Source organism: Manis pentadactyla, chromosome 3, assembly GCF_030020395.1.
Source record: "Manis pentadactyla isolate mManPen7 chromosome 3, mManPen7.hap1, whole genome shotgun sequence".
Taxonomy (NCBI): Eukaryota; Metazoa; Chordata; class Mammalia; order Pholidota; family Manidae; genus Manis; species Manis pentadactyla.
Window position 1 is genome coordinate 121,179,955 of NC_080021.1, and position 24,186 is coordinate 121,204,140.

Below are 24,186 nucleotides of genomic sequence, written 5' to 3' on the forward strand. Positions count from 1 at the left end.
TAAAATCTACCTGATCATTAGAATCAGTGCCAGGAGTGGGGGAAAACCAGACAGAATTCTGTTTGGAGACATTACAAGTTACAACACTGTTGAAGAATTCATAGATCTAACTCACTGGTTTACACATGGATGTGTATTCATATACTTACCACCCATCCATTCTACAAATTAGGTTGAGTTACTTAATCTTTATTGAGTACTGCTATAAGTAAGGATCTGTACTAAATATTTTTCTGGAGAATACAGAGAATTATATAAAAAATAGCTCTGTACTGAAGAGTCTTCCAGTCTAGTTGAGAAATAAAGACATAAATATGCAAAAAGCTAAATAAAAACACAAGTGCTAAGAATAGCTCAAGAGTGCAGTGAAAATTCTATATGACATAGACCCAGTGCCAGAGTCTCAGGGAACAGGTGTCTCCATACTTTGGCAACCACCCCAGGGCTGGGGAGACAGGAATTTGTTAACATTTGGAAGGGTTGGTGGGGTGTGCATTGTTATAGAGGAGGAGGAAAAATAGTGGAGGATTCAGGGCTTGAGTGAAAGCCCAGAGACTGGAAAGTACCGGACGGCCTGGGGCTGAGAGTGAGCCAGCTAAGCACAGGTTTGCATGCAGGAGGGGTGGGAGGTAAGAGTGGGAGCTTTGGAGCCAGACTGCAGGGGGGTAATCAGATTACCTGTCTCTTGAAGGGCACATGGGTCAAAGAAATTATATACTTTCTTTTAAAGTATATAATTATTAATTTTAACAAAGGCTTACAAAGTTACCTTAGTATCGAGGAAAAACCAAGTAACTGTAGAGGTCTTGGCATCTACTGTCATTAGCAGTCTATGGCAAATCCCATCTCCCTGGCTGTCAGGTAAAATGCAAGCACAAGAATGAGTGGCCTCTTAGGTCCCACGTGGTCCTAAGATCTTGCTGTGTCTTTGCCATGTATCCTGGGTGATGTGGTTTGTTATTCCACAAATGGGTACTTTATGGAAAGAAAATGATCTATAGTTTGGAGAAATCAGAGTCGCTGATTTCTGGTTTTATTTCTATACACAAAGGAAAGAAAGAAAGAAAGAGAGAGAGGAAGAAAGAAGGAAGGAAAGAAAGGAAGGAAGGGAGGGAGGAAAAAGAAAGAGAGAGAGAGAGAGAGAGAGAGAGAGAGGAGAGAGAGAGAGAAAGAAACAAAGGGAAAAAAAAGAGATAGGGAGGGAAGGAGGAAGGAAGGAAGGAAAGAAGGAAGGTCTTGGAATAGGTTTTGTTATGCAGCCTTCAAATTTCACCACTGGTACCTGCAAAGAGCCCTTCACCAAGGGCTGCGAGAGCAGAGAGAAGATGGCGAAGGGGTCAGGAAAGGCACTGGAGAATTTGAGAATGAATACAATGAGCAGCCTACACCTTTCTTGGGAAGGCAAGCCATTGTTTTCTCTTAAAAAAGAAAGTAAAACAATTTTAAAGGTATTTTAAGAAGAAAGGTCAACCTATTATCAGAAGACTTTTATGAAATATGTAGGGAAATCTGTGGAAAGACAAGATCAGTCACTTGGGCTTAGGGTGAGACAGTCCTTTGAAGTTGTTAGTGGAGTATTCTGATGCACATTTACAGCCTGAGTGGCTGGGTGACTGGAAAATCTGGTATCAAGTAAAAGAACGTTTCTGTAAGTCAGATGGCAGAGGCTGCTTCTGCTTTCTGTGGAAGAACGTACAGTATTAAGGGGGTTTCCATTTCTCGTGGGTTTTGACACTGAATTCTCCCTTTCTGTGTGGGGAGACTTAATTTCTTCCACATTGGCTCCAGGTGGGCTCTGTGGGACCCTGTGCTCCTGTATTATCTCTGTAGGGACAGAGTGCTTTCCAGGACCGTGAGTCATGATATCAGGAGTAGGATTCTGACACCCTATGATTACCATGAATACTATTTTTTTTGTTTTGTTTTGCAGAGTTCATCTAAACAATAAAAAAAGTAATTAGAAATATAAAATTAAACTTGGCAAGAATTGTTATACCCAAAATTTTGGTCTCATTTCTTGGTCTTTGGATTACATTTTAAGAAAACAGTGATTACATAAATTAATGCAATAAATGATGTTTGACTAAATCTTAACTCATTTTTTTTTAGGGAAAAGACAAAATCTTATGAGCTGAAGACGGAGAAGCAAAGCTGATTCTTACTTACTCTTTACTATTGTTTTGTGTACAATTTGTAACCACCAGAAATGGATCTAAATTTTGGGGGACCTGAAGATTATATAATTTTGGAGAACTCTCTTTAAATTATAAATATAAAGTTAGGTATGAAATTGTATGTCTGTTTAATGAATGAAAAATAAAACACAACAGATCACAAACTTATAAGGGCTGACAAATGCCACATATGTTAGGAACATGGAAAACAATAATGTACTTACTAGACTAATCCATGACATGCTGCTAAAATGCTTTCTTTCCTACATTTCCTTAATTTACAATTTTACACATTAGATGGTTGAAGACTTTCCCACAGCCTAGCTTGGACTTCCATCTGTTTCAAACATTGTTTCTCATCTTCTATCGCTAAGCACCATGGGACTCATTTTTACGAGGATGAAATTTCTGGCCCTGATCCTTTAATCACGATGCCAAGTGAGTCGGCAGGCTGGATGGTAGGATCATCCCCAGAAGCCATCCCTACCCTGTGATGGTCAGCATTAACTACATGGAGATGACTGCAGACCATATAAACATGTTCTTCTAGATCCAGGTCAGATGTCCTGGCTCAGCTCATCTCTGAACTGCAATCCAAAACACCTGTGGCCCCTGCAGCTCTGCCTGACACTTCTGTCAGTGTGACAGAGGATGTGGGAGCAGAAAGAAACAGAAGCCTCTGCTGACTTCTGTTAAAATATCTTACTTATGCAAGTTCACACAAAAGCATGCACCATTGTAACCAGACTTGTAGGGCTCTTCTCAGAGCCTCTGAACGGTCTTTGCAAATGAGCCTGAGGTTCAAATGATGGTAAAACCAACTTTACTAATAATATTCACTTCTCCCAGCGGCAATTTTTTTTTTTTTTTTGCAAAAGTAATAGACAGCTGGCTTTTGGAAGGTCACCCCTGCCCTTTCCTATGCTCCACTCCTCTTGCCCCCTCCAGTGATACTGAGGTGCTTGGCATTTGAACACAACCTTCCCTTCTCTGCTCCCCATGTCCTGGCTCTGTCCTGACCTGTCAGAGTGGTCCTCCCTCACCCTGACCTCTCAGTCCACATCCTCAGCAGCAGCTTCTTCCACTCAAACATGTTTCTCTTGCATTTCCCAGCATGGCCACCATCCAGACCTGATCTTCTTCTGATTTCTGCTCTCTGACCCCAGTTTCCTTCCTTACCCTGCCTTAATCACATGACCCCTGCTCTTTCACGCTGCCCATTCCACATTCTGGAGCTCTCCTGCTCCTCCTTTCTGTCACCCATCCCATGACCTCAGTCTTTCCCACCATGCAGCCCAGACTCTGCGGCCCCACTGCCAATGCTTTCAGTACCTCGTCTCTTCACTTCAGCTGCTAGGTCCAATTCCCTTTACAAGCTGGGGATCAATCACTGCCTCCTCCACTGGCTTCTCCATCCCTCAACATGTGTACACGTGAGCTCTGGTTCCCTTCGTGCTGACAATAAGCCTTTATCTTGACCCTGTCTTCCTCTCTAGCCTCTGAAGTATGGACATTCCCCTGCCATCCAAAAATCTATTCCAGCTGCAATCAACAATGACCTCTAATTGAACAATTCCATAGACATTTAATGTTTTAAATTAGGAAATACAGCAAACATTTTGAAGAGTACAGATAATAATAGGATACACTCTCATGTGCTCAGTACCCAGATATAGCAAAGATATAGCAAAGACTATGTTTGCTTAAGGTATTGGGTGTTTTGTTTGTTTTAGTGATAAAATGCTAAAGAGATACCTTTGAAAAACTTTTAATTAATTTTTCTTCCATTTCCTTCCCTTCTTGCCAATTAGTCACTATGAAGTTGGCATTTATGTAGAGTTATTTTATGTATTTTAAAATTTCACACAAATGGTTATTGCATATATCATTTGGATATATGCAGTATATCATTATGTGGCTTGCTTTTCTTATTCAAATTAATGTATTCAATATTTATCCATACTGATAAAATTATATCTTGCTTTCTTTAATTTCTCTAAAGTGATCTATTTTATGAACAAACTGCAATCTATCCTTTCTTCTATTGAGATTGCTTCTAATTGTTCAATCTCCAGACAATGTTGCAATAATCATTCTAGTACAGTGTCTCCCGATGCAGCAGTGGTAAAATTATCCTTTGTAACAGTGTTCATAAGTTATCCAGTCTGTCTATTTCCACTTTTACTAGACCTCACCAAATTATTCTCCAAAGTGGTATAACAATCAATTTACCCAACCATTAGCCACACAAGAGTTCCCATTTCCACACATTCTTGCCAATACTTGGAATTTTATCACCACATAATTTTGCCAGTACTATGGATATAAAATGATATCTTGGGAGGCTCATTTTTTCTGTGTGGCCCTGCTGCAGGAGTGGGGTGGTCCTGAGTGTTCACACGTCCTGGGCAGTGTGACTGCTTTTTCTCAGTTTGACTGTATATAACTAAAACTCAAACTGTTGCTCCAGAGGGTGTCAAAGAGTGTCACACACAGAGCTTCCCAAAGTGCCCTCTTTGAGTAATTCATTTAGTGAATTACTAAAATAATCTGGCTAACAGCAGCTCTTTCTTTGAGAAACTTGCTTTGGCATCCAAGACACAAAGGCAGCATTTTAAGCACTATGTTTCCCTTCAGATTCAGAGATTTATATCCTAAGAGTAAAAATATGTAAAGAGATAAGCCTAGAAACATTTTGTTTTTTGCTTTTTGGTTTATCTTCCCAAATATAAAAAGTACTGCTACCTACTCACACTCCCAATCAAGCATTCTTAAATTTGTTGAGTTAAAATGGAATTTTTTAGGACTAATGATTCAAATAATTTAAAACCTCAGACTCTTTTTTGCTAAGAAAAGTAAGATACTGCTCCATTTGAGAGGCTGTCATTAAACCTCTGAATGAGGAGATCAGGCTTAGTCAGAGCATGTACAGAAACATAGGAATCACCCTTCAGCTGTAACTCTCTTCTGGCAAAGACACAGCACTAGCTTGTCCCTATGAGAAACTGGATCACACATCTATTCTGCTGACATGCTCTTCTCTTGTCCCAGGAATGTGGGTTTCAGGAGTATGCTGAGTTGATTCTGGAAAAGTTTGAAAGCTCTTTGCAGCTCAGTGCTTCTAGGACAAGGCTTGTTTTTATTTGTTTTAAGTTATGGCTGAAACAAGGAACTTAAGAAATTAATTGAGCATATAAATAGGATTTGAGGTTATCCTGGGTTCTCTGACTACTTTCACAAGACCCTGTCATTATCATTCTCCAATCAGTTTTGCTGATTCAAGAAAGAAAATTTTGGAAAGAACATCTTTGGAAAGAACGTGTTGAGTTCTTCTGCCCATCTTACATCAGCTACTGACTGCCTTCTTACTGAAATTCTGAATGGAAATCAATAATTGTGTTTCAGAAAGATTGTTCATTTTGACTTTGTAGGTGCATTGATTGAGTTTCCAGATGGCAAAACGACATCTGATTTGGAAACTCACTCCTCAGTGGAATCTGTGGTTACACACAGGGCTTTTTGTCACTTTTTCTGGAGTTTCCTCTCCCCACTACTGAGTCCCCTGTTAGACTTTTTGGTTAATATTTATTATTCATTTTGCCCAGGAAAATTCATCATTGGGGGCTGGTGACAGAACTGATTCTGTGTATAAATTTCAGTTGCTTCTGTTCTGTGCATCGAGGGTGGGGATGTAAGGTCCTATTGGTGAGCCCAGACTCTCAGACTAAGGGCCTTTTGTGTTATTTTAAGGTTTCAGAAAGTTTGAGTGGTTTATTTAGTGTAGTGCGGTTAAGACAAAATTAGATTGGTTTCTCTAAAGCTAAGACATTCGTGTGTGTACTTGTTACTAAACCACTGAGCCGTCCCTGGTTTCTGATAATGCTGTAATATACTGTGCTGAGGTGAGAAGCTGTGCCTTCAAGCTGATGACATTTTAACCAGACATGGCCCAGTTAGCCTCTGACCTTTCTCAAGTTCATCAGGAAATAGACTTTAGCACTCGTTGCTTCATGCTTAGGCTTGTGGTTAAAGTTACACATTACCAAAAGAAAGTCTAGTAACAGGAAATGTGTGAGAACTAATCCATAGAAACAAAAACAAACCTTTGACTTACCTACAGTTTTATTGGAATTTCCCTAATGACTCCATTTCCCTTTTAGTCAATAAAAAAATGAGACCTGCTTGTTAAAACTTTGAGAAGGCTTTGTTGGCAGCCATGTTGTGACCTTCTATCCATTTCTTCAGGGGACTTTCCTGAGTCTAAACGGTCGCCTTTGGGCTTTCTCAGGAATGTTCACAATAACCATAGCTGATGCAATTAATACTGATTAAACCTTCTTAATGTAATGATTTTTACCTAAATAGCATTAGGTAAAGTGCTCAGAGTTGGGTCTTTGAACATACTGAGCTGTTTTGATATGAAGGCTTATCTCTGGCAAAGACATTTTCTCAAGGGGAGATAGGGAACAAACACTACTACAAAAGCAAACAAATAAAAATGTGCTGTGCATCACTGAGGGATAGAGAAAGAAGTGCTGCTCTCCTGTAAGAAGGTTTGCATGGGACCTGGGGAACTGTTTGTATCCATGCTCTGTGATTGACTGCAGATCCAGGGCCATTAACTTTATGTCCCCCAGTGTCTTTGCTTTTTAATTTCTAAAATGAAGATAATATAGCACACACAGCCATTGTATTTCCCAGGATGTTTTGATAATAAGTAAAAAAATAGCTTTTTAAAGAGTAGTTTATAAACATTAATTCATAAAAGACTTAGTGGTTATAATTCTAGACACTAGAGTCAGACAAATTTGCATTTGAATACTACTTTTCCTGCTTACCAGCTGTGTGTTCTTGGGCAGTTTTCTAAACCTTAGTTCTAATCTGTAGAAGATGGCAGATGATCATATTGTCAGTATGGATGAGGGTGTCGATAGAAAGAGCATGAGGGCTGTTCATCCGGTGATGGTGGCAGGGTCTGGACTCCTGGATTCCATGGCTGAGTGGCTTTTCTCCAGCCAGGTCTGCCCACGATAGAGCCTCCCTCTTTCCGCTCCTTAGCTCTATGCCAGGATGCTTCTATCTAGGAAGCTCAAGTCTAGCACCCAGCGTAACATGCTTACTGGCAGGTAGGCCAGCTTCATCCTGTACTGGGCTGTCCCTGGACTTTCCCTCTTCCCCCACCGCACTTTCCTTCTCTCTGTCACCCCTGCTGCCTCTTCCAGGCCCCACACCCATCCAGGTCACTTTCCTGGCAAGCTCCCACTCTCAGCTAGTTATCACTAAGGTGCTGGCTGATAACAAAGCTATGAACTGATAAGACTTAATACCTTCAAGTGGTATTTTAAAAGGCCAGGAAGCCTTCAAAAGCTAAAGAAATAATGGGGTAATGACAGGTATTAACTCTGTGTGTGAGTGTGTGTGCATGTGTATGTGTGTGTGTGTGTGTGTGTGTGTGTGTGTGTGTGTGTATGGGCTGGGGAGATACTGTTAATTTGGGGCCAGGAGGCTTGACTGTCATTAGAATAAAACCTCCAGAGGCTATCTGTGACACCCTGGTCATAATAAAGCAGATTCTTCAGTCTAAAACTGAACTGATTTCACTTAGAAACTAATTGAAATCATGGTTTTATTATTTTAGATTTAATACATTCTACTCTTAGCCTAGGAAGCCGCAGGACAAGCACAACAAACATACAATAATAAAAATGTTAAAATATTTATATGCCACATTCCTTGTGATTGAATAAGGGTAACATACCTTGTGGTCAGAAATAGGATATTCACAGAGAGTAAGATAAAAAATAAAATGGTACTTAAGGATAAAGTGCCTGCCAAGTATTTTAAATTGAAGATGCCCAAGTTAAGAGAATGGCAAATCAGAAAAGGCAATTTTCAAAGAATCTCCTTAACTGGAATTTCATCAGACCAGAGCAGATGGGTGCTGCCTGTCATAAGCTCAATCATGCTCAGAGGATTTGAAATCCAGTACAGTACAAGCTGGGGAAAATATAACCCCCTGGGGAACTCTCCTGTGAAGGATTTAGAAATATCCCACTAATTTTGAATCAGAACAATTGTAATTGAATGTTGCGTGAGGATTTATTGATTATAGCATGGCCATAGAAAGCATGGATACAGCCTCTTGTATATGTGTCTAATACCTTTTAAATATTTATCATAATGCTTTAAAGTGTTTTGATAAGTGGCAACTTATAGCGTTTTGAAGGATGAAATAGTGGTGACCCCTGAGTTCTCTACTACAATAGAAGGATGCTTTCTGTATCTCCAAGGACTTTTCAAGCCCTGTGGGAGCAGCAGAGGTGAATTAGGAGAAGCTGTAGGAGGGATGACATTGCTGGTCACTTTCAACCACAGAGCAAGGTTCATTCATCCATTCATCAAACAGTTACTGAGTTCCTACTATATGTGTGGCATTGACCCGACTTTATGGGCACATGGTGAGCACCTTAAGGGAGCATGCTCTCCTAGACAGGTGCTGTTCTGAGAAGTCCAAGGAGCTGTGTGATGGGGACTACCACCTGGTCAGGGAGGCCAAGGAGGGCTTTCTTGTGGAGATAACAAGTAGGCTGACATCTGACGGATGAATAAGGGTATTCAAGGAAAAGAGGAGAGAAGAGTGCTCTGAGAGAAGGAAGTTTGCCTGAGTGAGGAACCAAAAGGGTGCCAGTGTGGTGGTGCTTCCAGATGGGGAAGAAAGAGACAGCAGAAACCATTCAGACCCAAGAAAGACCAGGGATTTCAAGACACATGCAGCAGCCTGTCTCCAATCCAGCAGGAACAGGGAGACAAATAATTTATTCAGCAGCAGAAATTGGGACTCAAAGACCACTGTGATTGTCATCACACTGCAAGAGGTGACATGGTAACAGGATTAAAAGCATAGACTGGGAGCGACTGCCAGCAGTGGAATCCCTGTGATGGAAATGGAATCTTGGCTCTGCTGATTACTAGCTGCATGACCTTGGACAAGTGACTCAACCTCTTCTCTTAGTTTTATAATCTGTAAACCACCTTGCAGGACCTTTGTGAGGAGTAAATTTGTTGAGTTTTGAGCATTGCCTGTGTGATTGCAAATCATCTGTCATTACCACCACTCCTGTGCTTGATTATTCTCCAGGATGCTATGGCATGGGCAAACAGGTGCTACATTTGGCAAGCCCACTCACAAAGGGTAGGTGCATTTCATGCATTTTATTTAATTTTAAAAAACCCCTGGAAATACATATTATTTTCATTTTGGTGGTGAAAAATTTGAAATTTAGAAAGCTTCAGTATCACATCAAACAGTTCATAGCTGGGGGAGGCCAGCTTGAAATCAAGAAGTGTCTGAATTCAAAGTCTGTGCTGTCTTCCAACTAAGATTTGTCTGAGGATGATTCATTGACTATGATGAGCTATCAGCGGAACCAGCTGACAATTAAGAGATTACGGTCATGGGCTTGTTAGAAAAAGTATTTGGTTGTCCCAGATCTCTGGTGCTTTCAGGGAATGATGGGAGCAGTGAGAAGGATGCAAAAATGCATTTTTTAGCTTTAATTACAGGTGCATATTTTTCCCTTTCAAGAGATTAGGTACTCCCAAAGAGCTGAACATACAATTGTTTTCTTGGAAGGCCATCTGCTTTTAAAGGCTAAAGTACACACAGCAGAGGTGTGTGCTCCCATGGACATTATTTACACATGTTAACTGCAACAGCTTGGTGTACTGGAAAGATAATGGAACTTAGAAGTGGAAAAGGAGCTCTCCCTGCTACTCAGGGACTCCACACCTTGTCTCTATGGGCAGGTGTTAGGCCGGACTGACCGAGTGCCTACCGCCCACCCTACTTCCCGCTGCTCCTCTGTGGTCTTCATGGTGCATTGGACATTGGCTTCAAGGTTCTCTCTCTCTTTGAAGTACCCAGCTTTTTTATTCTAAGGCCTGTTATAGTAATATATTTGGTCTAAATATTATGTTATATCTCATAATATGGCAGTCATGGTCAACCTTCTTTATTTCAACAGCTGCTTGATTTCAATAACTTTCTTTCAACAACCTTTCATTTGGCCGTGTTGTTGTGAAAATGTACGATGTACCCAGGGAAGTTATGTGATAACTAGAAACGTGCTTTTGAAAAAATAGCTTCTGTCCCCAAAGAAATTTTGTGCAGTGTGAAGTTTTGTGGTATACCTTATTTAACGATTGGTGTTTCTAAAGGGTTTAGCAAAAATATCACCCCTCAACCCTGCTGGGAATCTAAAGAATTTGTAAATATAAACAGGAAGGGAGGAATGGGGGTCAAAATATTAAATTAAAAATAGGGAAGTTAGAGAATGTGGTGCTAGGACTGTTGGGCAAATGGTTTTGCTGGTACTGAACCCAGAGGCAGGCTGACCGACCCACGGCCCCGCCCTGGCAAGGGCAGGCCTCCCTCAAGGCTGAGTGTTAGCTTGCTGGAGCTACCTTAATAAAGTGCCACAGACTGGATGGCTTCAAACAGCAATTTGTTGTCTCACAGTTTTAGAAGCTTCAAATCTGAGATCAGGTGTTTCCTCTGCAACCAGTAGGGGAGAATTCTTCCTCGTCTCTTCCTTGCTTCTGCTGGTGGCTGTCCATCCCTGGCTGGCAGCTGCTTCCCTCCCATTTCTGCTTCAGTTGTCCCATGGCCTTCTCCCTGTTCATCTGTGTATTTGTCCAAATTTCTCTCTTAAAAGAGAATTGGACTGTATTGGACTAAAAGCCCACTGTAAAGATTTCATCTTAACCTGGTAACAGCTGCAAAGATTGTTTCCAAAGATCATATGCTAAGGTACTGGGGGTTAGGACTTTAACACATCTTTTTTGGGGGACAGAACTGAACCTATAACAGGGGCTCTCAGTAAACCTATGGCACTGACCATGGGAACGCTGGCTTTCTGAGCCTGGGCTTTTCTTGCTGATGCCATGTTATTTGAGTCAAATCTACCCGTCTGTTGAATGCCATCACCCTTCCTAGGAACAAAGACTCAGAAGGGTGAGAAGGGTCACCTCCTGCTCTGCCTCCTGAAAGGAGGATCAGGAGGGCAGAAGAGCCATGCCTTCCCTCATTCCATCTTAGTATCCACTAAACACGCAATTTAACAGATGTTAATGAGAAGCCATTTAAAGGAGTTGCACTTGTCATGAACTTACGAAGTACATTTTCTTTTGTGTGAGAACACTTTGTATTTTGCTCACAACACATATTCCTAGGGAAAAGAATGCACTGCCTCCCTGACAGTCGCACACACATCCAGGAGAGGCTCCTGATGGGCCTGGGTTGGGCTATCACAGCCCCAGTCCCGGGTTGATTGCTGTGGAGCAGCATCTGGGAAGCTCTGGTTGGGCCTGGGCCATGTGCCCCCCACCCCAGTGCAGAATTGGGCAGGGACATGGCCCACCTCAGCCAGCGAGCTTGGGTTTCACAGAACAGCCTGGCCATGAAGTCTGTCTCAGGACTGTCGACAAATTTAACCACGGGTTTGTGCAGTCTCCTTTTGGAATGACAGTATTTAAGATCAGTGATTTTAATAGAAGTGTAAGCATTTTGGGAAGGTTTTTGCCTGTCTGTGATTGGGAGGCACAGCTAATATGTACTGCTCAGGGTCCAGGGCATCTAGATGGGGTGTAACACATAGGGTAGTCCTGCACAATGCAGAGCTTGCTATATTTGTGTGACTTTTGATGGTCCCTCTTGATATTCTTGCAGGTGAAAACCCTTCTCTTTTCATGAGTCTCCATTTCATATGTGAACACAAAGTCTATTTTGCACCATTTAATGTACATTGGATTTTCCAGAAACACAACTACCATGTAAAACAGGAGAAGATAGGGTTCTGCTTTTGTTCTGAACTTCCTCGGGAGTTGTCATCTGCAAAAATCACTTCACTAATGGCAATGCCCTCATGGGATTTGGGTCACTGCTCCTGCTATCAGTCTGTATTTGAGGCTTCGCTTTCATGGTGATTTGATGACTTCCAATGAAATGAGCCATAGGTTTGTGGACTGAGATACGTATTCTTATAAGTGATTTTGCTTTTGGTTTTTATTACAGTGAACAAACCATATTGATTAAATTATGTGTATAGGAAGGTTATATTACCTGTGAATTTCATTTCAAGCTAATAGGGAGTGTGCTATAAAATATTTTAGCAAAGAAGACACTGGTTTTGATTTAATTGAGAATCACTGCTCAAAATCTCTGAGCTTACATGTTGCTTCCTCTAGGAAGCCTTCATTAGCATCCACCCCCTACCCCTGGCCCCACCAGCTCGCCACCTGTGTGCAGGGGTTAGGGGCTCTTGATTTGGTTTCCACAGAGTGTTCTGCAGCTCTCCTTTATAATTATTGCTAGTTTTATTATGTATCTGCCCTGATGGATTATATGCTTTATGACAGTAGGGACTATGCATATATATTTTCTTCACCATAATGATATGCAGTCCTAAAGCAATTTCTGATATATAATAGACATTCAATAAATATTTGTTGAATATATGAATGGTTGAACAGCCATGAACAAACTTTTCTATCCTTTGTTCTTAGAGTTCCTGACTCCTCATCTTCCCCTGTTTGTGCATCTGAGTTCCCAACCGATCACCTCGTCTCTTTCCTGGGTTACATGGTTTGAACTCAGTCTCCTGGTCCTGATGTTGGAAGTCCTCCAGGGAATGACTTCACAGAGGTGTTCTGTTCTGACCTCTCGATACTGCAACATCTGCTTCCTTCCACTTAGAACCACCATGATCAGCTCCCTCTACCTGCAACAGTTTTTCTTCCAACTTTCCCTCACATGCCTTTTTAAAAATAACGTATCTCTCTGGAATTGTTCAAAACTTCTAACCCTTCACACCCCACCCTTGCATTAGATATGACAGTCTATTTGGGGAGACAGACCTTGTGTGCTACTTCCTGCAGAATTAACCTTCATGCATCTGGGCTGGAGTCACAAGTCTGATGAAGAAAACTCTGTCCACCTGTCTTCTGCCACAGTGTAGTGGGCATCAGTGAGCGAGGGAGACATGAAACCTGTAAACCAGAACACATGCTAGGCAGCTTCAGATTCTCCTTCTTGGAGCACAGAACCCGCAAGGAATGTTGTTCTGGGTTCCCAGTAAAAGAGTCTTCATCTGACCTGGGAGCAGAAAGAGGGCAATGCTGTGTATGTGGGGATTTGGGCTTCCAGTCCTTTGGCTTGATGTCAAATTTGAAAGTAAATATAAACATAAAAGGGGTAATGCCATGAAAAATTATTACCTGCTAATACCTAGGCATGTATTTGTTTCCCAATGTAGGAAGACTAATAGACTCAGGGGAGGCCATACCTACGTGGGGGTTCCTGCCACAGCAGGAGGCAGTCAGGGAAGGCATGTGAGCTAAAGGAAAAGCCACAAAAGGAAGGAGAGCAACAGAGGAAAGGCAGATGGGACATCAAAACCAAATGTTTCTTCTTTTAAAACACATGCTTGAAGAAACGCTGGGTGCAAGGCCATATGGTTTTAACTGGATGAGCACTTGGATGAGTGAGGAATTCCTACATGTCTACAGGGGGAGAGACTAGGAAATTCAGGCTTTGTCTCAACTCACTTCTGATCATGGGGGTGTGAGGTGGGACTGGGTATGTTGAGGCAGACTCATCCTTAGTTTCAGGGGTGCTTCATTTTCCCTCCCAACAGTCACTAAAATCTCCTTGATCAAAACTAATTTTTGAATACCTCTAGAAGTTGCTATTCAAAGCAATGTTATGGGGACTTGTTTTTGATAAAGTAAACAATCTTTTGTCATTGTATTATTTAGTGAATAATTGCTTTGCCTCATCTGCTCCATCAATCTTTATTGCCTTGTGTCAGGTTTGCTAAGTACACCTGCGTGGATTCTTACCAAGTGCTGTGAAGGTGCTGTGTGCAGTTAGGCAGAGTTCTAGTTCAGCAGGTCGGGTAATCTGAATGGTTCTCAAGTTTCTCACATAATTCAAGGTACTGCTGCCTGACCCAAGAGGCTAGTGTGGCTGGCTGAATAAATAATTCCCCTGCTCCATCTGTCTGAATAAACATTTGCATAATGGCTGATCAAGGCGCTGTGTGTTTCTTAGCCACCACGGCTGATTCTGATGATTTACAAACCTCTTCAGGAGGTGAACCTTTCATTTTTGCAGCTCATGCTATGACATTACCAGGAAGTAGTGTCTGTGTTTGCAAAATACAGTTACATGCTTGCATCCATTCACATTTATTTATGGGGTTGTGCTTAACACCAGGGTAAAGGGGGTCTAGCAGGAGGAGAGGAATGTTTCTGCTGAAGATGCAGCCCTGATGCCATGACTTGAAAGAATCTCTTTGATTCCTTCTTTGACTCAACACAGCCAAGAAAGAAGGTTTTTTGGAAAACAATAACTTCAAGAACATGGATAAAGTTAATCCTTAACTTGAGACCATTAGAGCCAGGAAATGTAGGTGAATTTAAAAATCTTGTTGGCAGGTATTTTGTATTCATACTTGTAATCACTTCCCTCTTTCTCCCTCTTTTCCTTTCTTCCCACAAAGATGGTGCCAGTGGGTGAAGAGTTGAGAACAAGGTTTAGTGTTGGGATTCTGAATTCTTACCCTGAAAAGTGACTGTCACCAGGTTTCCTTGGGCATTGAATTCAAGTAATTTTTGCTTGAAAAGTTTAGTTTTTCTTTCTGTTAATTCCCCCCCCCCATTGTTCCTTTATTCTTCCGGGTTTATTTTTAAGTCTGGAAATCTCCCTCTCAAAAGAGGCTGATGTGAATAGTGCGAAGGCTTCCACACCGAGAAAATCCTGAGCTCCACCAAACCACTAATCACCACTCCCAGGAGAGTGAACAATGATTCAGCATTCATTACAAAATGACTCATAAGCAATCATGATCATTTTCAGGGAAAAAGACAGTTATCAATTTCATGGACTCATATGTGATCGTGACTACTTTCAGGGACTTGGAATGATCAATTACCCATCCCCTGACTAATTAAGAGCTTAATTTTCTCACCCATACAATGTGAACAGTAGTGCACTGTTCCAAGCTGCCTATTATATTTCCTCAGGACAAAGACTGAAGTGAGCGGTAATGGAAAACCCAGATCCGTTGCTCTAGATTTCTTGCCTCTGAAGCCAAATACAGTAGGCACCGTTCAGTATTAACAGCGTCTCACATTTGCTCTAAGCTAGCATAATGCCCTTCATAACAAAGCCAACATTTTACATTTTGTCTTTCAGCCTCTGAATCATCACTCTTTTAAATATCTTTATAAGTAGTGAACAGGAAGGTCTGCTGAGAGGGAAGAAATATCTCGGTAATAAATAGTAAGTTTCTTGGTACGAATGCTTCATTTCCCAGCTGTCTTTCCAAAAAAGCAGCTCTTTCTCTCTTATGCTTCTCCTAGGTTGGGCCTGTGGGTGGGGTTGGTGATTACCGTGTTCCTCTGCTCACTGCTGCCACACTGCCTTTTCTCCCAACTTATTCTCCAGAAGCTCTGGGTTTGAACATCGCGTCCACTGCCCGCTCCCTCCTGAAGACACCTGCAACCCCAGTGGTTCCCCTGGCTCACTGGTGTTCTTTCCAACACAGCTATGACCTAATTCTTTAAATACTTACGTAAATGACCCTTTCAATATTCTGGTCTCTCCATTCTCCAAAGATTTCGTTGTAGACACAGCCCCAGTCCCTACAGTCACACCCTAATAGCTACAAACTCTGCCACCTCCATTGTGAGTGCCCCAGTTGCCAGCCACTACCATTCATTCCCTTCACATCTTTTGCTACCCTGTCTCTAACCACACTGTGACCCCACAGATCATTGGCTCTACTGCCCTTTCAGTGTCCCCCATCTCCTTCATGTCTTCCTTTCCCACCGGTTCCAGCTTCATCATTATAATCATTCCCTGTACCTTCTCCATTCCTGTTCCCAGACTTTCCTTGCAAAACCTGAACACCGGTCATGTCCACTGCTCTGTGCCTGCACCAAATAGCCCAGTGTGGCCAGCACAGAACGCTTGGCGCCAGCTGATAGTGTAACTGCCCCCCTCCCCCCACGGGCTCCCACTGGGCGTTGGTGCCTGTGGCACTCACTGGGTTTCTCTGGCCCATCCATCCTCCTGGCCCCTGTCTGTGCCTTTTCCTCCTCTCCTTTCCTTGCTCCTTCTTCACTCAACTGAGAATCTTGCTTCCTATTTAACACAGAAAGCAAATGATCACAAGAGAACATCTGCATGCTCTTCTTGTTGTTGCCCACCTACCTGCATCTGGATCTGCAGACCACATCCTTTCTTCTGTTGTGAAGAGGCAATTGGCAAGGACTCCAGAGTTGGGAGAGAGTCAGTAGGTGTCTTGAAAAGCCAAGTGGAACCCGGGAGGACACCTGATGAGCAGGGGTTGTGACAGGGTGGCCAAAGTGTGCATCTTCAGGCTCAGTCTTCTGCAGGGAAGAGGTGCCTCCCATCCACCCAGACCTTGCCTGGAGAGTTAAATATTTCGCATTCCTCAAAAAGGGTGGAATTATCTGAAGAGACTATCTAAACCAGGGCTGATAGGGAGTTGAATCTTGAATTGATTACTTTCTTAAAGACAATATTTAAACTATAAGAGACTGTGCCATTTGTTATTTCAGGCATTTGTTTTCCCTCTTACTCAGGTTGTATTCATGAGTTATAGAAAAAGTAAGGGAGCTTACTTTTTGGCACACTGATAATATGTCCTTTGGTTCCTTCTGGCCATCACCTCTGTGTTGGCCTTGGTTTAAGCCCTTGTCAGTCCCTACCAAGGGCACAGGAATAGTCTCCACCTGTCTTCCTCTTGGTCTCATCTACTCTGTCCACCTTGCACACTACTGTCAGCCCCTCCTTCTTAGAATGTAAGTGGGAATGTTTACTCTTCTGCTACAATCCAGCAAACGCTCCCCTTCACGTCGAGTGGGGAAGCCCAAATATCTGGCACGGCCTGCAATGCCCTGCACAGCTGGCTCTGCCCCCCTCGCCTTTTCCTGCCTCACCGTAGGCACGTGACACATCAGGGGCACACACCTTTCAGTCCCTGAGCATGTGCTCTGACCTCTAGCCTTCAGAGCATGTTCTTTTGTGTTTCAGCCCCCTGGACTGACTTGCTCCACCCTGCCTGCCAGGTGAACCCCAACTCAGACCTCAGGGCTAATGGATGCTCCCATTAATGCCATGGATGGGTCTAATAAACCACTTTCTCCTTTGGGCCCCCATGGTACTTTGTCCACATGCTTCTGTGACAACATGTGTAATGATTTCTTTGAGTCCTATTTGCGCACTCTGCTGTGGTAGAGATCAGGCCTGAATCACTATTGAGCATCAGTGTCTTGCCCTGCATGTAGTAAATGCTCAGTGAATATTTGTTGAAGGAAAAAAATGAATGAGTCAAATAACAGTGTTTCCCTTTTTTTTTTTAGGTCTTGGGACTGGTCATAGACTGAAGAGACAGTAAATGTAGCAATTTAAAAAAGCTAATAGTGAACAAAATGAAATGAAATAGCACCCTGAATGGCATATTAAAATTAGGTGCCTACTCAAACCAACTTCCCAGAATCAGTAATGCTGAGTACGTCATTAGTTTTCCACTCATTTTCAAAGTGAATCTTGAAACCCAAATGATGCTTACCCTTTTACAGTTTGTTTTTAGAAACACTAGAGTATTAGAATGCTTAATCAGGATTGTTCAATAACCACTGAAAACAGTGCCAAAGATGCAAACACCAATTTTGCAGCACATTATGAACAAAAAGCAAGAAGCCATTGTTTACTCCTGGAATGTGCAAACCAGGTTGGGGGAAAGTCGGTTTCATCACCTTGAGCAGCAGCTGAGGCCCAGGGTACACCAGTCTTACCATAATTAAAAATCTTCACTTTGCTTTGCTGTAAGCCTTTGTGCTTCGTGTCTCTCTGGCTACCAGGTGCTGTTCTAACTGTTTCATGTGGTGCTATAGCCGTACTGGGAAGATGAGTGTGGAGAGACTTGGCAGTGGAGGGCAAACAGTGGGCTTCACTTAAGTGTAGAGAAAGCCTTCCTTTCTATCCTGTAATAAAGGCCCTTTGCATTATAGTCGGCCAGATATTATCTTATTCGCTTCATTGACTATAGAATACTTATACATATGCTCAAGTCTTATAAAAATTGAATCTAGCAGCAGCTATAAATAATTAAACTTATCTTAGCTGAGACTTGCCAGTATAAAGATGTTACAAATTCAGAGCCATAACAGGGACAGTGGATAAAGTGATCTGTCATTGCTAAACCTCACAGCCACCACCAGCTTCTGGCTCTTCTACTCGTCTGACTTGTTGCTGCATCCTGAGGTCATTTGTGGCCATAGCCCCTTGGCGGGGGACAGAGGGACACAAGAAGCCAGAGAAACACTTGCTGTGGCTTCTCATAACTGGCCCTATAAATGTGTAGGTTACAGGGAGATTTTTCATAGCTAACTCCAATTTCTGTCTCATTAAGGTCCTATGCAATTAGAGACAATGTGTCAAACAAGCATTGGTATTAGAAACCCACAATTACACCTGTAGGGGAAAGTGCACCTCTCTTAGGAGCCTGGCTCCTGCCTGTAGCAGCTAATACACCTCTTATCTTTCCTACTTCAAAAATGTAACCATTCATCATTAGATAAATTCACTTCAAAATGGGAGCACAGTTGTTAACCAGATCAGTCTTAAACTATTCACTTCTGTGACAGCACTTAATTACGATCTCAGCTGTGGATAAAAGCTTCTGATGAAGTTTGTGTATCCTCTTATAAATTTGATTACCGATTCTGCACGAGAATTCATGTAAGATATCATAAAAATAAAGATTAAATGAATAACAATTGCCTTGAAGATGAAATTATTACCGAAGAGAGAAAGTACACATTTTTGCTTTTGTCAAGCATGACAAGGTACGTAGAGGCATTGTGTGTAAAAGTGGAGGTAACCCGTGGAAGCCACACTTAAAATGACTGAAAGCGTTAATGATGGGTGTGTCCATCATCGGAATCTAAGTCACAGATAAGGTCCGTTGGTGTGAAAAGAGCTCATGGGGGACTACAGGCCAGAGGGGCTCTGGCAGAGAGGTATTAAAAGGCAGTAGTGTGGCAAATGCTGTACCCTGTAAGGACGTCAACAGCAAAAGAGCTCACAGTGAAGAATTTGACCCAAAGGAAGAATGGGGAAAAGGCTGAGTGAGAGAAGTGGGCACAGCAATAGGCTGTGAGGAGAGAGAAGGCTGACGTTTTAAAACAGATTCAAAACACTCCTTCACAATTTTGTCTGGAGCCAGCCTGTGTAACAGCAGCCAGCATTGTCTGTGGTTGACTGAAATTCAAGCTCCCAAATTCCTTTTTTTCAAGAAACCCCACTGTCCCCACAGGAGAAGACGGCTGCCTCTGGCTGCAGGAGCAGCTCTCTGCAGGGGCTTCTGAGGAGTACAGCCTGCACATCAGCCCTCCGGACAGCAGGTCCACCTGCTGCCAACCCGTCCGTCCAGCACAGCGCTCCTCCATCCTCTCTGAAATCACTTGCAATGGACATGCCAAAGTGTCCTTTTGCAGTGTGAGCACTCTGATAGTAGAGAAATATTTTTTCTTGCTTCAATTGATAATAGTTCCCACTTTCAAAAATTTCTCTGTGGGAGAGGGAGCTATTCCTTAGTGTTGTCTTAAGAAAAACACTCATATTTGATCTTATTAAAATGTCATTATGCAGCCATATCTGAGCAATGCTACTCACTCTCTTTACATGTTCCCTAAAATTAAGAAAATTAATATCAAGTGCAATACAGTGCTATAAGCAAGTAACTTCTAGACATACTTAAGCATCTATTTATTAACTTACCAGCCATTTATGGAGCGCCTGGTATGTGGAATTCCGGATGTTAAGGAAACACCCACTCTGAAATCAGTCATAGGTTACCAGCCTTCTCTTGAACAGATTTCTTAATTGGTCTGTGTACAATGGTGATGATCAACCTTAAATTGATCATTAAGTGAGAATTAGATGCTTTACATATCTGAAATGCCAACTACATATTAGATAGTTGATGAATTTGAGATTTCAGCTTAGGAACTATGCCAGGTACAGAGGTTCAGAGAAAAATATGATTCAGACCCTGTCTCCAGGAACACAGTCTGACAGGGGCCAGGCAACGTGGCAGGATGTGAGGAAGCTTTCAGGGGAAACACACCAGGCAGGGCTTGTGTGCTAGTGATTGGGACAGGCCCTTCTAGGGAGACCATCAGTCTGGGTATAATGGGGTGGAGTGGGGTGGGGGTTCAAGCCCAGGTGAAGTAAAGCCCCTAAAGGTGCAGAGTTGCCATAGTAGCTAGGGACAGCCACCAACAGGCCCTTCTGTTCAGGGTTCTGTGGCAAACATTCCTTTAAAACCAGGCAATCTGCTGCTGGACTGCCAAGGGCAGAGAGTGGCGGACTGCTCGGTTCTCCTCCCTGGCCCCTCCCCAGCCTTGGAAGGGGGACAGCCGAGGTGGAGCTAGTGGCTGGGGGCTTCCAGTCCAGGGCATGGGTTCCCTGGCTTCTGGAAGGTGCCCTGCAGGCTGGCACTTGGGGACTCTGTCTAGGGCGTGGGAAGGGTTATTTGGAAATGAATGTCTGCTGGCTGAATGGACAGCATGCTTAGATGGGGTAGACTGGACAGCAGCCCATCTCAGCGGAGGTTGCTGAGCTTGGCCTGCAGGCTCTGCTTCCAGCCTCGGAGTCTGTGATCACGACCCTGGCCTGGCTTGGCAGTTTTTCAGGCTCGTTGGCCAGCCAGTCTGCAGCAGCTCAGATTCCCATGAAGGGGAGCTTCACATGGACGTCGACAGAGAACAGATCGACCCCTGAGAGACCAGAATGAGCTAATGCAAGGAAAAGCCTCAGAGTAGCAGGTCCTGACTTGACTGGAGAAACTAGGGGAGCAGCACTCAGGGCCGTGCTCTGCTCCAAGGAGAGAGCAGGTTGATGGAGTAAACGACTGGTGCAATCAGCCCCTCTGCTGGGCCTGGCGCCTCGGGGCCCCTCAGCTCTGTGCGACCTCCAGGGCAAATGGGCAGTCAGACTAGGCTGCTCCAGGCTGGCTCCTCATGCTCTGGAGAAGGAAGTGTCCTTCACTTAATTCCTGTTGCTCACTCTCTTCTCTGCGCTCTCATGTCACCATGACTCACCTTCCAGGAGACTGATATGCAGTTGAGGTTGTGCAGGACCAGAGCAAACAGCATTTTGATTGATGGTGGTGGCGGTGGCAAAGTTTGCCAGACCCAGGCTCTGAGTGGCATCCTTCAAATCTGAAAGACTTGCTCATGCCACCACAGATACCACCATCCTCTCTGAGCCACTAGCCTCCTCTACAGCCTCTCTCCTGAGAGCTTACTGTAAGCCCCATATATATTACCCTGAATTATCTCCCAATGCCCACTGGACATGAAAGGTAGGGATCATGGCCATCATTTTACAGAAAGGGAAACCGAGGCCCAAGAGTGGCGGCAACTCGTTTGGGTTTGAAAAAGTTTGGAGGAACGATATGAACCCAGGCCTGTCTTCATGCCCAAAGCTCTTGTTTTCCCCATTATGCTATACCTAGCCTAGTCTAAAATATGTGAATTTGCATATACGTAATCTTGCACAGACCTTTATGCCTTTGTTTTCTTAGAACTGAGGATCTCAAGAGACATTTGGCTCCACAGGTGACTGCATATTTGAGAAGGGCTGCCAGCCATTTTTTTGGCTATTTCGCTGAAATCTCTAGGTTTCTTCTTACTCTGTAGTCATGTGTCCTGAAATTTAATCAGCGATGAAAGAGTTCCTACCCTATTTCCATCCATGCTGTTTTCCTGCACATTTTCCCAAGGTCATCCCAGCTCCTGTTACCGATGGTGCAGACTTTGGAGCAAGCCACTCTCGCCTACATACTTGTCTTCCCCAGACTTCACTGCTGCAGTGAATTTTCAGAGTACTCCTCTAGCGTTATTGTGGCCTGAAGGAACAGAGCAGTAGTGAGGATGGCTTAGCGCCTCATCAAGCCGGTCCACTCAGTGATGGTAGGAATGCCAATAAAAAGCAGAGAAGTTGCTAGAACTCTCTCTTCCCTGCAGAGCTGGTTGCCTCTCTGGGCTCGTGTGACAACATTTGCTTGTCCTGCTGCTGCTTGGCACTCCCCTCAGTGGGTGTCTTGGGTAGCATTCTGTAATTTCCCTGAAGCAGTGATGGGAATATGTCAGGGGTGTTAAAGGCAATGGCTCTGGCAGGGGAGGGCACCCAGGAAAATAAAGTGGCTCTGAGCAGAGGCTGGCACCCCTCACAGTTCTCCCCACCCCCAGTGCCTTGCTTGTCTCTGGAGGGTTTGGCTTAGAGAACATTTAGGGTAGATTATACAGCTTTGTTTTTTAAATCAGGTAGCTGTTTTAGATAGAAGCCAACACTTTCGCTATGTATTAAGCCCAATTTATAATTCTTTAGGGGAAAATACAATGACTTATTCTCTGTTGGTCCATGTTGCCTTCTTACCCAAATCAGCCTCTCCAAATACATGTGGAACAAGTCTATTTGTCAAGTGCAACTTCCTCCAAACTAATATAGTACATTAAATATGTTAAATGACTTTACCAACAGAAGTTAATATGCACACAATTTTTGTGAATTCCCATATCATGGAATGAGACGTATAATGCTTCTTATGTTTTCTAATGAGCAGCTTATGTGGCTTGTGGGTGACTTAAGGTTACAGTCAAAATCATAATGTTGTTATTGGCACTGATTTTAATATTATATTACCAGCATGTCACCACTTGGTTTTCTTACTTCTAAAAAGGAAAAGAAAGAAAATAAACTGAATTAACATTATTCATATAAAATTGCCCTGTGTAGACTTTAAATATTTTTAGTTTTATATGGATAAAATGATGGGTGAGGCTATCTATTCCTGGTAGCCAAGACTATTCACCTCAAAAGTCAGTTTACATTTACTTGCAGGCAACAGGAGGTTCCCAGTGCTGAGTCCCACATGCTCCAGAGGACCTGTGGCTCTGCAGGCCCACCAGGCCCCATGAAGCGGCCGGAGCTGGGAGCCGATGGTGGTGGTGTACCAGCCTGCATAAAGGACGAGGTTCCTTCAGCCCAAGGCACCCTGGCAGAGCAGCCATGGCACTGCAGCAGGATGTTATGGTAAGTGAAACCTGGACACAAAAACAGGGAAGATGAGACCCGGAGGGCTCTGGGGGCCCCAGGGGAGCGTCAACCAGATCACAGACAAGTCAAGGAGTATGACCCCTGCTCGCTTTTTGCTGGGCCTGTGCTGGTGCTCCTGGAGATAGGATTCAAAGAAGTTCAAAAAACCTTTGTTGGCATGCTCTCCAGAAGCTTGTGATTACTCGGGGAGAACTTTGATCATATCAAGTATTGGGAGGAATCTGTAAGTCATATGAGGGAGAAGAAAGTTCTGAGTCTCCATCCACTACCGCCCCTCCCCCACACCTTCCTCAACTGTAGGGGTCACATTAGTTTGTCACATTCCAAGACCCTAATCGGCCACTCTACAAGTAGACATATTTGTAAGGGTTGAGGGACTTGTGGTGTCCTCTCTGATACCCTAGAGCCCCTGACACTAAAGGCCTTCTCTCAACTGGGGCCTTGGACTGGAAGCCACAGTAAGTTTGACGAATGACATCTACAGCTTCTGCATGGTGAACTTGGAAGAACTCAAGCTAATATCATTGTACAAAATTCAGCATTGAAAATATCCTATTGCTATAATGAAATGTGGAAACCCTTTAGAACATGCAATTGCACTTTTAACTGTATCTGTATCCATGCAAAAACTTTTAAGAGAATGTGCAGGGATAGCATCCTTGAATATGTTTGCATTTTTTTAAAACAGCTTTGCCGTGGATCATCTCTTTGGTGGGTGGAGTGAGGAGATAGAAGAACAGAAAAGGGAGTGAGGGCAGGGAGGGAAGAGCACTAGTGAGTGGGAAGAGGACGGCC